The following is a 10,677-nucleotide window of genomic DNA, read 5'->3' as shown; positions in this document are numbered from 1 at the left end:
TAGACATGTTGCCAAATTTTTGTTTCATTTCATGCTTGCAATCACCAACACCATGTGGAACCAGCACTGTTCGGGTCTACCCGGAGGCCACCTCCGAAGGACGTTTTTTTTCCAACTCCATAGAATGACCCAAAGCTTTTTCCACAGACATGCAGCATCACCACAAGCATCCATGTCAGTTTTCAACCATTTTTACGCTGCATGCATATTCTATGGTTTTCCAGAGGAAAATAACCGAAAACAACGCCCACACGTGACGCAACGGGCGTTCGGTGTCCCAATTCATTCATTCTTTGTGTGGGGGGCTAGATGCTACCAAAAATTGGTGTCATTTCGTCCGTGACATGACGCAGACAAAGTACAAGCAGTACAGACTCACTGTGCCATAGGGCACGTGTCCAACACGTTCTCCGTTCCCCATCCATGAAACTCGCTCAATTTGTGTTCACACGCTCGCATGGCCATCAGAAGCATCCATGTCAGTTTTCGGCCGTTTCATACACTGCATGAATTTTCTATAGTTTTCCAGAAGAAAATAACCAAAAACACCGGCCGGACGTGACGCAACGTGCGTTTGGTGTCCGGACTCGTCGAAATCTTGCGTTGAGGCCTGCTTCGGTCATGCAGATAAGCTATGCTTGCAATCACGAATACCATGTGGAACCAACACTGTTCGGGTCTATCCAGAGGCCACCTTCGAAGGACGTTTTTTGCAACTCCACAGAATGACCCAAACCTTTTTCCACACACACGCAACATCACCACAAGCATCCATGTCAATTTTCAACCATTTTCTACGCTGCATGCATTTTCTACGATTTTTGAGAGGAATATAAATGAAAAGAACGCCCAGACGTGACACAACGTGCATTTGGTGTATGGATTCATCAAAATCTTGCGTGGGGCCCTGCTTCGATCATGCACACATGCTGACAACTTTTTGTTTCATTTCATGCTTGCAATCACGAACACCATGTGGAACCAGCACTGTTCGGGTCTACCCAAAGGCCACCTTTGAAGGACTTTTTTTCAGACTCCACAAAATGACCCAAAACTTTTTCCACACACACAACGTCACCACAAGAATCCATGTCAATTTTCAACCATTTTCTACATTGCATGCATTTTCTACTGTTTTCCACAGGAAAATAACCAAAAACAATGCTCGGACATGACGCAACGTGCGTTTGGTGTTCGAATTCGTTCATTCTTTGTGTGGGGGGCTAGATTGGTTGTTGGCACGTGGTGCCAAAAGTTGGTGTCATTTCGTGCGTGACATGACGCAAGCCATGTACAAGAAGTACTGACTCACTGTGCCGATAGGGCACGTGTCCAACACGTTCCCATTCCCCATCCATGAAACTCGCTTAATTTTTTTTCACATGCTCGCATGGCCATCACAAGCATCCATGTCAGTTTTCGGCCGTTTCCTACGCTGCATGCATTTTCTATGGTTTTCGAGAAGAAAATAACCGAAAACACCGGCCGGAGCGTGACGCAACATGCATTTGGTGTCTGGATTCGTTGAAATCTTGCGCGGGCCCTGCTTCGGTCATGCAAACATGTAGCCAATTTTTTTTTCATTTCATGCTTGCAATCACCAACACCACGTGGAACCAGCACTGTTCGGGTCTACCCGGAGGCCACCTTCGAAGGATGTTTTTTTCCAACTCCACATAATGACCCAAAACTTTTTCCACACATAGACAGTGTCACCACAAGCATCCATGTCAATTTTCAACCATTTTCTACGCTGCATTCATTTTCTACGGTTTTCTAGAGGAAAATAACTGAAAACAATGCATGGACATGACGCAACGTGCGTTTGGTGTCCGGATTCGTCGAAATCTTACATGGGGCACTGCTTCGGTCATGCACACATGCTGCCAAATTATTGTTTCATTTCATGCTTGCAATCGCCAACACCATGTGGAACCAGCACTGTTCGGGTCTATCCAGAGGCCACCTCCGAAGGACATTTTTTTCGAACTCCACAGAAATACCCAATTTTTTTTCCACACACACGAAGCATCACCACAAGCATGTGTGTCAGTTTTCAACCATTTTCTATGCTGCATGCATTTTCTATGGTTTTCCACAGAAAAATAACCAAAAACAACGCCCAAACGTGACACAACGTGCGTTTGGTGTCCGAATTCGTTCATTCTTTGGGTGGGGGCTAGATTGGATGTTGGCACTTGCTGCCAAAAGTTGGTGTCATTTCGTGCGTGACATGACGCAAACCATGTACAAGCAGTACCGACTCACTTTGTCGGTAGTGAATGTGTCCAACACGTTCTCCGTTCCCCATCCGTGAAACTCGCTATTTTTTTCACACGTTGTCATGGCCATCACAAGCATCCATGTCAGTTTTGGCCATTTCCTATGCTGCATGCATTTTGTATGGTTTTTGATAAGAAAATAACCGAAAACATCAGCCGGACGTGACGCAACGTGCGTTTGATGTTCGGATTCGTCAAAATCTTGCGTGGGGCCCTCCTTCGGTCATGCAGACATGTTGCCAAATTTTTGTTTCATTTCATGCTTGCAATCACCAACACCATGTGGAACCAGCATTATATGGGTCTACCCGGAGGCCACCTCCGAAGGACATTTTTTCCAACTCCACGGAATGATCAAAACCTTTTTCCACACACATGAAGTGTCACCACAAGCATCCATGTCAATTTTCAACCAGTTTCTATGCTGCATGAATTTTCTATGGTTTTCTAGAACAAAATAACCGAAAACAACGCCCGGACGTGATGCAACGTGCGTTTGGTGTCCGAATTCTTGTGTGGTGGGCTAGATTGGATGTTGGCACATGCTGCTAAAAGTTGGTGTCATTTCGTGCGTGACATGACACGCACCATGTACAAGCTGTACCGACTCATGATGCCGGTATGGCGCGTTTTCAACACGTTCTTCGTTCCCCATGCATTAAAATCGTTCAATTTTTTTCACACGATCGCACGGCGATCACAAGCATCCATGTCAGTTTTCGGCCGTTTCATACGCTGCATGCATTTTCTACGATTTTTCATAAAAAAATAATCGAAAACACCGTCTGGACGTGACGCAACGTGCGTTTGGTGTCCGGATTCGTCGAAATCTTGCGTAGGCCCCTCCTTCGATCATGGAGACATGCTCCCAAATATGGGGTCATTTTGTAGATGACCAAGATTTAACCTATTTCCGTGGAGGCCTTTCGGTTACGAGCGAATGCCCATCGCGAAACACGTTATTTTTGACATCCTTCAAATAAGCCTATTTTTTATGCACTTGTAGCATCATGACATGCATGAATGCCAAATTTAATTACTTTCTAACAATGTAAGCATTATATATAATTTTACGAATGAAAAACCGAAAACAATGCATGGACGTGATACAAATCTATTTTTTAAGCTCCTGAAATTATTTCCTCCTAATACATAAACACTCATGAACATTAAGTGCATGAATGCTTTCTTACATTATGATGGGTATTTTTAATACATTTTAAAAACAATGATGAGTCAAATCTTCATAATTTTAAAATAATAAGATTTTTCTCATTTTATCAACATTTTTTAAATTCATTAATATTTTCCTAAAAATATCCGTCATTTTCGTATTTTGTTGCATCTTTTTATATTTTAGCACCTCCGGTGAAATTATCACATAAAAAAATATTTAAGCAAATTATAAATGAACAATTCAAATTCTGTTCATTTTTAATACATATTATCTCGATTTGAATGGAATTTTATGAAAAACCTAATCTAATCCTCTTCCTCATCACTCCTGGTGAGGTCGATAACCGCCGCATCGCCGTTGTCGTCGCCGTCGTCGCCGCCGCCGCCTTCGTCCTCATCACTGCTCACAAGCTAGTCGTCCTCCTCGGCGCCGCCTCCAGCGCCACGGCCTGCTGCACCGTCGCCACGGCCTGCTCTTCGTCCAAGGCCTCCTACGTAGCCGCCTGCACGGCCTCCTCTGTTCACTTCGCGAGCGCCGCTAGCAATCCAGGCATGTCGGCGTGGTCGCCGTCCTGGTGCAGCACCACCTGCTCCGGCGGGTTGGGTAGCCGTCGGCGGAGATTCTCAATGACCATGGCAGCTTCTATGACGGTGGCACATACAACCCGAACCTGGCCAGATCTTCGGTGTGGCAGGCGGTCAGGCTGGACGACCACACGCCGCTCGGCGCCACACCGTCGCTGTGAGTGCCGCTCGGCATGGCGGCCGTGTCGAGAAGGAAGAGAGGAGGAGGGGGTGGTGCTGGCCGTGCTGAGAATGAAGTGAGGAGGATGGGGTGGTGCTAGCCGACACTGGGGCCGGCGTCCAGTTTTATAGCCCCGCGGGGGCAGCCGAGGCGTCGGGCGGCCGAACCACGGCGTTAATGCACGTGGCAGCCGAGCCACCGTGCGATCGAACCACGACGTTAATATGCACGGAAGCCGAGGCACCGGGTGGTCGAACCGCGACTTTAATGCACGCGGTAGGCGAGGCGGCCGACCGATCAGCGCATGCGACAGCTGAGGAAGAAGGCGGCGGTGCGGCGCAATTGCCGAGGAAGTAGGTGACGGTGCGACGCAACATCCGAGGGATAAGGCAACGGTGCGGCAAGACATCCGAGGAAGAAGGGTTGGTGCCATCGCGCGGCAGGCGAGGCGGCCGACTGGTTAGTGGGCGCGACAACCGAGGAAGAAGGTGGTGGTGCCAACGCGTGCGACACGCGAAGAAGAAGGCGGCGGTGTGAGCACGCGCGGCAGGCGAGCCGATGTGCAGCCAACCGCCGTGATTCGCGTCCGCAAGACGTGGGATTGTTTTTAATAAAATACCACCGTATACGGATACGTACGGCTGCATGGGCGGGCGTGCACTTTTTAAATATGCCCATCACGCCCTCGGTTATGAAGAGACATCAGGCGATCTGAGCTGTCATTTTGTTAGGGGGGTCTATTGAAGCAAAAGTGTTTTTTCTATCGAAAACCATGATGATGGTTACATCTTCCACCAGTCAAGATACAATGAAAGTCAGAGATTCTCTCGACCAAATACATGTCTAAGGACACATTTTTCTCACATTATTATCAACATAGAGTGAGCGAGGCGTGGACATGAGAGTATTTAGTCTGTTTGGATAGTTGACCCGCATCAAAAAGTTGCTCGGACGAACATAATGTAGACCTTAGGCAGGTCCGTTAGGAATGGGCGAATCGGCCGTTTTCACCGAACCAGACTTGAGCAATGCAGGGGAGGGGAACACGACGCTGACCTGTTGCACGCAGGAAGATGACGGCCTGGAGCTCGGGTGTGTCTTTGAAAAAGTGACGGGAGGAACTGGCATCACAACCCTTCGTTTCTGCCGCCTTATATCGGCTGCCTCACTGCAACGCCAAAACAAGCACCATCATTTCCCCTCCCGAGCTTTCCCTCCGATGCAAATCAATATTGACGACAAGGGAAGTGACGTTACTGCTTCGCGACTAGTTGACGTCGTTGAAAATTCGACTCCTCTTTCTCGACATGTTCATCACCTCCTTCATGGTTGCTCCGAAGGCATCGGCCAGTTCAGTCACACCCTTCTCTCCACTAGTTATAGATATATATATGTGATCATGTGGTAGCATTCGTTCTGCCAGTGTTGTACACCAATCTATGTTAATGTGATGTTCCAGTAGCTAGTAGTGATGGATTTGAAGCATGCTAGGTAGTGGTGATGGATGGATTGGCAGTATGTTGGATCTATTGTATGATTTGAGCTGCTGTGTTGAGCTTCTTGATATGATTAGACCTGATCTGTTGAACTAGATCATCCATGTCGGGACCTCGATCCTAAGTCACATAAATCTAGCATGTAACACATCATATAGCTTTGTGGCCTCATGCATGACACACAATGATTGCCACCTTACATTGACCAGGACCATTTGCGTATTTTGGCTCACTTATATAATTATGTCGCTAACATCGATATGTTAGAGAACCCGGGTCGACATGACTAGTTATAGATCCAATTGGCACAAGTGTACAGGGACATGCATACACAACCCAATAATGCACGTGTGAGTCATCAATGTGTGTAACCGAGTTGCAACAAGGTACAAAGACTCCAGTAAACACCACGTGACATTTCTCCGCAGGGACAAACACAGGAGCAAGGAAGGATATATGCCGGTCAATATTATGTGTTTGGAGCGGTAGCGAACTACCGAGGCTCACGAGAAGCACAAAGGGGCATTCCACTGTAGGGCATGCTACCATTGGCATACAACTAGGTGTCGAACCTCACACATAGTATGCATTTCAAAACATACACGCAATATGCATAATATGTGTAGATACACCATTGCATCACAACATAACTCTATGACTCAAAGTATTTATTAAAGGCTCATAGGAGCCAACATAGTGTGATATTGCAAATAGGGTTCACATGACCCAACACACAAAGTCATACAAGCAACAATTGGAAGCATAACGTGTGTGGGTACAGACATCTGCTAAAAGTGGCTGGAGGAGCGTGAAAATCTACAACGACCCTCCCAAAGGAGTTAGACCTATCTATGGTATTCCCAAGCTAATTATTCAACGTTGAAGTTTGCTTGGAAACCACTAGTGGGACTAATGTCTCCTCTTCAAAAAACATCAATTAAGCAATCATGAGGACAAAGGTACTCAACAAGACTTACATCAGAACTATCTACATATGCATCATTGTCAACAGGGGGGTTGTGGAATTTATTGCAGCAAGCCAACTTTGACTCTTGGCTATCTAGTACTACGACTATGAATACTTTCTTTGAGGTGAGAGAGCACATATGCGTCCATATATTCACCATATAAATAAACCACTATGGATCCTCTCCTGTCTCCCTACGAGAAGGCCATCTATAGCACTCATGCTTATCTTGCACATTTTAATTAGACTATCGGTTTAAATTGTGTATGAACCATATAAATTTTCAAGTAGTTGATACGTCCATTTTGCATACTGCTTTTATGTTGATATTTATCACTTTATGGACTCTTATTACACTTTATGGTACAATACTTATGCCTTTTCTCTCTTATTTTATAAGGTTTACATGAAGAGGGAGAATGCCGGTAGCTGGAATTCTGGTATGAAAAAGGAGCAAGTTTGAGATACCTATTCTATGCAACTCCAAAAGCCGTGAAAATCAACGAGGAATTATTTTGTATTTTATAAAAAATACTGTGTGGAAGAAGTGCCGGAGGGGAGCCACCAGGAGGCCACAAGCCTGCCAGGCGAGACCTACCCCTTTGGCCGCGCCTGGTTGGCTTGTGGGCCCCCTGTTGCCCCTCCAGCTCCCATCTTCTGCTATAAGGAGGGTTTCGTCCCAGAAAAAATCAAGGGGAGGCTTTCGGGAAGATACGCCGCCGCCACGAGGCGAAACTTGAGAAGAACCAATCTAGAGCTCCGACAGGGCCGTCCCGCGGGGGAAACTTCCCTCCCGGAGGGGGAAATCGTCGCCATCGTCATCACCAACACTCCTCTCATCGGAGGGGACTCATCTCCATCAACATCTTCATCAGCACCATCTCATCTCCAAACCCTAGTTCATCTCTTGTAACCAATCTCCGTCTCGCGACTCCGATTGGTACTTGTAAGGTTGCTAGTAGTGTTAATTACTCTTTGTAGTTGATGCTAGTTGGATTACTCGGTGGAAGATCATATGTTCAGATCCTAAATTCTATTCAATACCTCTCTGGTCATGAACATAATTATGCTTTGTGAGTAGTCACTTTTGTTCCCGAGGACATGGGATAAGTTTTGCTATAAGTAGTCATGTGAATTTGGTATTCGTTCGATATTTTGATGCGATGTATGTTGTCTTTCCTCTAGTGGTGTTATGTGAACGTCGACTACATAACACTTCACCATTATTTGGGCCTAGAGGAAGGCATTGGGAAGTAATAAGTATATGATGGGTTGCTAGAGTGACAGAAGCTTAAACCCTAGTTTATGCGTTGCTTCGTAAGGGGTTGATTTGGATCCACTAGTTTAATGCTATGGTTAGACTTCGTATTAATTCTTCTTTCGTCGTTGCGGATGCTTGCGAGAGGGGTTAATCATAAGTGGGATGTTTGTCCAAGTAAGGGCAGCACCCAAGCACCGGTCCACCCACATATCAAAATATCAAAGTCGCGAACGCGAATCATATGAACATGATGAAAACTAGCTTGACAGAAATTCCCATGTGTCCTCGGGAGCGCTTCACCTCATATAAGAGTTCGTCCAGGCTTGTCCCTTGCTACAAAAGGGATTGGGCCATCTTGCTGCACCGTTGTTACTATTGTTACTTGCTACTCGCTATGAATTATCTTATCACACAACTATTTGTTACCGATAATTTCAGTGCCTGCAGAGAATACCTTGCTGAAAACCACTTGTCAGTTCCTTCTGCTCCTCGTTGGGTTCGACACTCTTACTTATCGAAAGGACTACGATAGATCCCCTACACTTGTGGGTCATAAAGACTCTTTTCTGGCGCCGTTGCCGGGGAGTGAACCGCCTTTGGTAAGTGGAATTTGGTAAGGAAACATTTATATAGTGTGCTGAAATCTATTGTCACTTGTCACTATGGAAACTAATCCTTTGAGGAGCTTGTTCGGGGTATCTTCACCTCGAACGAGAGAACAAGGATTTGCTCCTCAACCTACTGCACCTACTGAAAATATTTGTTATTAAATTCCTTCGGGTATGCTAGAGAAACTGTTGGCTAATCCTTCTACAAGAGATGGAACATCACATCCCGACTTGCATCTAATCTATGTACATGAAGTTTGTGGTTTATTTAAGCTTGCAGGTTTGCCCGAGGCTGAGGTCAAGAAGAAGGTATTTCCCTTATCTTTGAGGGATAAACCATTGACATGGTATAGGCTATGTGATGATAATGGATCATGGAACTACAACCGATTGAAATTGGAATTTCATCAAAAGTTTTATCCTATGCATTTGGTACATTGTGATCGAAATTATATCTATAATTTTTGGGCTCGTGATAGAGAAAGTATAGCTCAAGATTGGGTGAGGCTTAAGTCAATATTCTATTCATGCCCCAACCATGAGCTCTCGAGAGAAATTAGTATTCAGAACTTTTATGCTCGGTTTCTCATGATAACCGCACCATGCTTGACACTTCTTGTACCAGTTCCTTTATGAAGAGAGATATTGACTTCAAATGGAACTTATTGGAAAGGATTAAACGCAACTCTGAAGATTGGGAGTTTCATGAAGGTAAGGAGTCAGGTATGAATCTTAAGTTCGATTGCGTTAAATCCTTTGTTGAAACAAATACTTTTTGTGATTTTAGCGCTAAACATGGACTTGACTCTGAGATAGTAGCTTCATTATGTGAAACATTTGCTGCTCATATTAATCTCCCTAAAGAGAAGTGGTTTAAATATCATCCTCCCATAGAAGTCAATGTAGTTAAACCCAATTCAGTTGAAGAGAAAGTCATTGCTTATAATGATCCTATTGTTCCTAGTGCTTACATTGAGAAACCACCCTTCCCTGTTAGAATGAAGGATCATGCTAAAGCTCCAACTATGATACGTAAGGGTTACATTAGAACACCTACACCCCTTGAGCAAATTAGAGTTGAACCTTGCATTACTATTATCAAAGATCTCCTGTCCGAAATGTTGATGGGCATGTTATTCACTTCTGTGAAGATGCTGCTAGAATTGCTAAACCCCATGCTAGAGACAAACATAGGCCTGTTGTTGGCATGCCTGTTGTTTCTGTTAAGATAGGAGATAATTTTTATCATGGTTTATGTGACGTGGGTGCTAGTGTTAGTCCAATACCTCAATCTTTTATATGATGAAATTAAAGACGAGATTGCACCTGTTGAGATGGAACCTATTGATGTTGCTATTCAGCTTGCCAATAGAGATACTATCTGCCCGTTGGGAATTGTTAGAGATGTTGAAGTCTTGTGTGGTAAAACTAAGTATCCTGCTGATTTTCTTGTTCTTGCTATCACACAAGATAGCTTTTGTCCCATCATATTTGGCAGACCTTTCCTCAATACTGTCAATGCTCATATTGATTGTGAGAAGCAAACTGTCACTGTTGGCTTTGAAGGTGTGTCACATGAATTCAATTTCTCCAAGTTTGGTAGATAACCTAATGAAAAAGAATTGTCTAGCAAGGATGAAATTATTGCCCTAGCTTCTATTGCTGTGCCTCCTACTGATCCTTTAGAGCAATACGTGCTTGAGCATCAAAATGATATGCATATGGATGAAAGGAATGAGATATATAGAATTATCTTTGAACAACATCCTATCCTTAAGAATAATTTGCCTATTGAACTGCTTGGAGATCCACCCCCACCAAAGGGTGATCCTGTGTTTGAGCTTAAATAGTTACCTGTTACTCTTAAGTATGCTTATCTTGATGAAAAAGAGATATATCCTGTTATTATTAGTGCTAGCCTTTCAGAGCATGAAGAAAAGAAATTATTGAGAACTCTGAGGAAGCACCGTGCTGCTATTGGATATACTCTTGATGATCTTAAGGGCATTAGTTCCACTCTATGCCAGCATAAATTAAAAACGATCTTGATTCCAAACTAGTTGCCGATCATCAACGGATATTAAATCCTAAGATGAAAGAGGTAGTAAGAAAAGAAATACTAAAGCTCCTGGAAGCAGGTAT

This window comes from Hordeum vulgare, chromosome 4H (assembly GCF_904849725.1).
Source record: "Hordeum vulgare subsp. vulgare chromosome 4H, MorexV3_pseudomolecules_assembly, whole genome shotgun sequence".
NCBI lineage: Eukaryota > Viridiplantae > Streptophyta > Magnoliopsida > Poales > Poaceae > Hordeum > Hordeum vulgare.
This window is presented reverse-complemented; position numbering follows the sequence as displayed.